A 6000-nucleotide genomic window follows, 5' to 3' on the forward strand; every position below is an offset into this window, starting at 1 on the left:
TTTCTCCTCTATTGAGACTAGTATAAGAGTGAGGAAGTCTGTCACCTTTTAAGAACTGCGGTTAAGCAACAGAAGAAGGTACTATCAAAGCTGTGAGACTCTGTAATATACAAACAATGCAGGACAAGACAGATAAAAAAGTCTTCCAGTCAGATTTGAACCAGGAGTCACATACTTGAGTTCCAGTGTTAACTTCATCATTATTAATTCTATAATTTTGGACCAATCACTACACCCCTCTAAGCCTCAGTTGCCAATCCATAAAACAGGAAAAGCAATAGCTCTGTTTGCTTTCCTATAAAATATGTGATGGAAGGAGAGGGATCTACTTCATGCCCAAGGTTGTTTCAGAGACCAAAGGAATGTCCCAGCAGGACTTGGAAAACAGTTCAGTGCTATTTTTTTTTTAATTTTAGGTTGAGCGTGGTGGCTCACCCCTGTAATGCCAGCACTTTCAGAGGCCGAGGAGGGGGGATCACCTGTGGTCAGGAGTTCAAGACCAGCCTGACCAACATGGAGGAACCCCGTCTCTACTAAAAATACAAAAATGAGCTGGGCATGGTGATGATGCATGCCTGTAACCCCAGCTACTCAGGAGGCTGAGGCCAGAGAATCAATGGAACCTGGGAGGCGGAGACTGTGGTAAGCTGAGATCATACCACTGCACTCCAATCCGGGCAACAAGAGTGAAACTCCGTCTCAAAAAATATTTTTTATTTTTATGGGTACATAGTGGTGCATTATGGGGTAAGTAAGATATTTTGCTAGGCATGCAATGTGTAATAATCACCTCAGGGTAAATGAGGTATCGATCACCTCAAGCATTTATCATTTCTTCACATTACAAGCATTCAAATTATATTATTTTAGTTATTTTCAATTGTACAATAAATGATTGTTGACTTTAATCACCCTGTTGTGTTGTCAAATACTAGATTTTTTTCATCCTAGCAAACTGTATTTTGGTACCCATTAACTACGTCAGTGCTATGTAAATGAAAGAGTTTTCTGTGTGAATTGTTGTTTCTGTTTTTGAAATAGAAAGCAGGGTGTCGCTGGTGTGTATAATATGCTTAGGGTCAGGGCATCCGTTCAGGCTTTTCTTTGTGTCTTCTCATATCAGAATTCAAGAGGAGATAAGAGTCACAGTATCTTAGGGAGACTCTGCCTTCTTCTATTTCCCTGCTCCCAGCCCACAGCCTCCAGCTCACACACCAGTGCTACAGGAGTTTTTTTGGTTTTTTTTTCTCCCCAGGGGTACAGTGGACAGGGACTACAGAGGTTCCCTCGCCAGCTTCCTGAAGCATAACTCATTCTTGGGTGGGCTGTTTTCCTTCCTAACCATTAAGCCTGATATCACAAACAAACACAATTTGTAATTAATTTAAAGATTAAAACCTTTAAACCAAGCAACAGGCAGTATTTACAGTATGTGAAGATGCTCAGGATTACAATGATTTGTGTAACAGTCCCCCTATTCAATTAGCCCTGTTAGGTTGTAGTTAGCACCTAATAAAAGTTGAAAGCAAGGGCTTTCCTAACACTGTATTCACTTTCAGCCCAGCAGGCAAGGGCATCTTTCAGCTGGGAAGCTACTGAGTTACAGTGGTTGCTTTGGGTAATGTTATTCTAATACATTCTAACTCAGAGATGTTAGCTATCTTATGCTTAAAAAAATGTTATAAGAGGATATTTAAGAAGTCTATAAATCAGTATTCATTGTGGCACTAAAGATGCTAATTTTTAAGGAGGATAATGTATGGCATTTTGCTGGAATTCTATATGACCATTTTACGGCAACAGAGTTGTGGAGATAAAAAGAGTGGTTGCATTCATTGACTCTAACTCTCATTTATGAAGGGAAATGCACTTGCATATCTTTTACCAGAGGAAATGTAATTGTTATTCATGTTGAGAAAGAGGTTTATTAGTAACTTTATCATAAAGATTCAGATAGAAATAAAGGCATTTGGGTTATTACAAGATATTAATTATGAATGTCAGCCAACTACAGTCATAGGTTTCTTTATGGTATAAGATGCAAATTTATCTGCTGATTTGGTGGGTGCTTATAAACACAGCAGGTTTGGTCTGAGTTCATGATTTTCATCATGTGTATAAATACCCATACAGTGTTCAGATTATGCCTGTATGTTTCTAAGTAACTTGTTTATTTGAGGGATCCATAGCCAAGATTCCCTAATTATAAGCTGTTCCATAAAGTTCATTTGTTATGTTTTTGTTTTCGTTCTAAGTGACAAAAGCATTTTAGAGTGACGATTCACATTTATTCATTCAGAAGGCATTTATTGAGTGATTTCTGTTTCTAGGAACTCTGTTTAGATCTGGGAATAAATTTATAAACAACAGAAACACAGTTTTAGCCCTCTTAGAGCAAGAAAGACAGACCAGGAAATTGCAGCATGCTGTGTTACATAGTATGATAAGGACACGCAGAGCACTAGGATGATTATAGAAGGGACATCAGATGCAGGTTTGGGGGTGGTCGGAAAAGGTTTCAAAGGAGGACCTATGTCTAAGCTGAGACATAAAGGGTAGATAACACTTGGTCTGGCAAAGAGAAAGAGGAGAAAACTGTTCTAGGTAGGTATTACAATGTGAAGAAGGGTCTGAAGGGCAGTGAGAGCCAAGCAGAAGCTTAAAAACTGAGATTCAATATGTTGGGAGCATTGCATTTGAGTGCAGGGCTGGGGAGAAATGAGACTGAGGAAGATAGGCAGGAGTTGGTCTAATAAGACAGTACATATCCTGTTAGGCAGTCTGTGTTCCATCCTGAGTTTGAAAGATTTTAGGCAGGGTCATGAAATGATCAGATTAGCTGCAATGCGGGAAATGGATTGGAATGTGACACAACTAGAAGTAGTTAGGAGGCTGTTGCAATAACCCTGATGCAAGTGGGGAATTTTGTGGCATTAAAGATGATGGCTTTTATTTTCTGCATGAATTGGAAAGAGAATATCTGAGAATGAGATGAAAGGAGAGTTGGTGTTCAAAGATTTGAGAATAGCAGGGAAAAATTCTACCTAGGGAAACAGAAGGATTGCTGGGCAGTCCTGAGGGTCCCACTGGTGATGTAGAACACAAATTCAGAGTGGCATCTGCATCATTGCCTGACTTTCTTCAGGATACTCAAAAGCACATGTGCAGCATGTTGCTAGTGGGCAGCTGGATTAAAAGACAGGATGAAGAAATGAACAATGGAATCTGAACTGGGTAAGAAAGTAAAAAAATACAAAATGGGGCTAAATGATAGGATGAAAATAGTGAGGTCCAGAACTCAAGACCTGAGATCAGACAACATGGAAGGATTCAGAGGAAGGCCAGCTAAAGGAATGCATAAGGCATTGACCTATCGCAAAGGTTAGCACATCACTGATGACTTAAATACCACTGGAAATACACCAGATAGAGAAAATTTAAAATTTTAGATTGTTTTCAGGGAGAATCCTAAATATTTTGAGCCTCTGCAAGTGATAATTCTGAAGGGTGAAAGGGATACAATCCATTTCTGCTTATTTCCTGTGTCTCTCCTTTGTCTTTTGGTCTCTTATTGTCCAAGATGCTAATTACAGTTTATGGACTCTCCAGGGCCAGGGTTGATAGAGGAAAAAAAGGTAAGGGTGCAAGAAAAGTCTTACTGGACTAGTACTATACTAAGATGGCATTAGTGCCCTCTGAGCTTGGCAGATAGATAGAATAGATGAATGAATGGATAGATAGATGGATAAACAGACAGAGACAGATAGATAGACAGATAGATGGATACAGATTGAGAATATTGAGAGAGAAAGAGAGAGACAGACAGATGTATATCTCTCTATATAATACTGATTCTGAGATGGCGCTATAGGAGCTACTCAGGACTGCAGCTCTCAGTGAAAGCACAGAGGGTGAGTGGACACCGCATTTACAGACAGATCTTTATTGCCCACAGACCAGGAAATTCCCAGGTATAGGAGCTTCACGGGACACCAGCACAGCTGTTTTGGCTGGCACAGCCATTTCGGCCGGAGCCACAGCGCAGAGGCACTCTGTACAAAATACACTGGTCTGGTTGCCCTGTTAAACCGGTAATTTGAGATTTGGGAAGGCAGTTTAGCACATTCATCTGATTAAACGGGACTTAAACAGTAAGCCAGGCCAGGAGATTCCCAGGCAGCGACGTTTGAGCTGGTGCAGTGGGTCGCTGCACAGGAAATCACACAGATCCCGGTGTCATTTCAGCAGGTGACTGAAACACCTGGGAGAGAGTCAACGATTCAACTTAAAAAAAAACAAAAGGGCTCTGAGGCAGGGAACCAGGTGATCAGGCTCAACGGGTCCCACCCCCACAAAAACAAACAAAACAGCAATTGGAAACGCTTGGGGTTGAGAGTTTCACGGCAAGCACAGCTGAACCCAGGATGGTGCAGCTCGGTGGGGGAGGGGTGTCATACCTACAGAGGTACTCTCCCATTGCTGATGCAGCCTGCCATTGCTGAGGCAACCCACCATAACAGAGGGACTCTGCCAATACAGAGGTGGGCCACCATCGCCACGGCAGTTCTAACCACACCCATATAAACAGGACTACAGGGAATTACACTCAGCAGCAGGGCGGAGCCCACAGCAGCAGGGTGGAGCCTCGGCAGGCAGGTAGTGACTAGACTGCCTCCTTGCTGGGCAGGACAGTGCAATGGATACTCATAAATAAAGCCCTAACTCCCCAAGACAGAGCACCTGAGGAAACAAAGGGGCTTTATGAGTTCTGCTGCAGCAGACTTAAACGTACCTGCCTAGCAGCCCTGAATGAACAATGGAGCTCACAGCTCAGCACTTGAGCTGTTATAAAGTATAGACTGTCTCCTCAAACAGCTCCCTGACCCCCATATATCCAAAGAGTCACCTCACAAAGGACTGATCAGACTGACATTTGGCAGGCATCATTCTGGGAAAAAGATAGCAGCAGAAGAAACTGGTAGCATCCCTCAATGTTCCACAGCTGCTACAGGTATACCCCAGGCAAGCAGGGCCTGGAGTGGACCTCAGCAGTCCTATACCAGAGGGGTCAGACTGTTAGAAGGAAACCTAAGAAATAGAAATACTTCATCATCAACAATATGGGCGTCCACTCAGAGACCCAATCAAAAAGTCAGGAACTACTCAGATTACAGGTGGATAAATCCACAAAGATGGGAAGAAACCAGCGCAAAAAGGAGGAAAACACCCAAAACTGAAACACCTCGCCTTCTACAAGGGTCCACAATCCCTCACCAGCAAGGGAACAAAGCTGGATGGAGAATGAATGTGATAAAATGACAGAATCAGACTTCAGAAGGTGGGTAATGAGAAACTTCCATGAACTAAAAGAACATGTTCTAACTCAATGCAGAGAAACGAAGAACCTTGAAAAAAGATTTGAGGAAATGATAACAAGAATGGACAACTTAGAGAGGAATATGAGTGAATTGATGGAGCTGAAAAACACAACACGAGAACCTCGTGAAGCATGCACAAATCTCAACAGCTGAATTGACCAAGCACAAGAAAGGATATCAGAGGTTGAAGATCAATGTAATGAAATAAAACGAGAAGGCAAGATTAGAGAAAAAAAGCACAAAAAAGAATGAACAAAGTCTCCAAGAAATGTGGGACTATGTGAAGAGACCTAATCTACATTTGATAGGTTCACCTGAATGTAACAAAGAGAATGAAGCCAAGCTGGAAAATACTCTTCAGGATATTATCCAGGAAAATTTCCCCAACCTAGCAAGGCAGGCCAATATTCAAGTCCAGGAAATACAAAGAATACCACAAAGATATTCTGCAAGAAGAGCAACCCCAAGACACATAATTGTCAGATTCACCAAGGTTGAAATGAAGGAGAAAATGCTAAGAGCAGCCAGAGAGAAAGGTTGGGTCGCCCACAAAGGGAAGCCCATCAGACTCACAGCAGATCTCTCAGCAGAAACCCTACAAGCCAGAAGAGAGTGGGGGCCA

This window comes from Callithrix jacchus, chromosome 19 (assembly GCF_049354715.1).
Source record: "Callithrix jacchus isolate 240 chromosome 19, calJac240_pri, whole genome shotgun sequence".
NCBI classification, from domain to species: domain Eukaryota; kingdom Metazoa; phylum Chordata; class Mammalia; order Primates; family Cebidae; genus Callithrix; species Callithrix jacchus.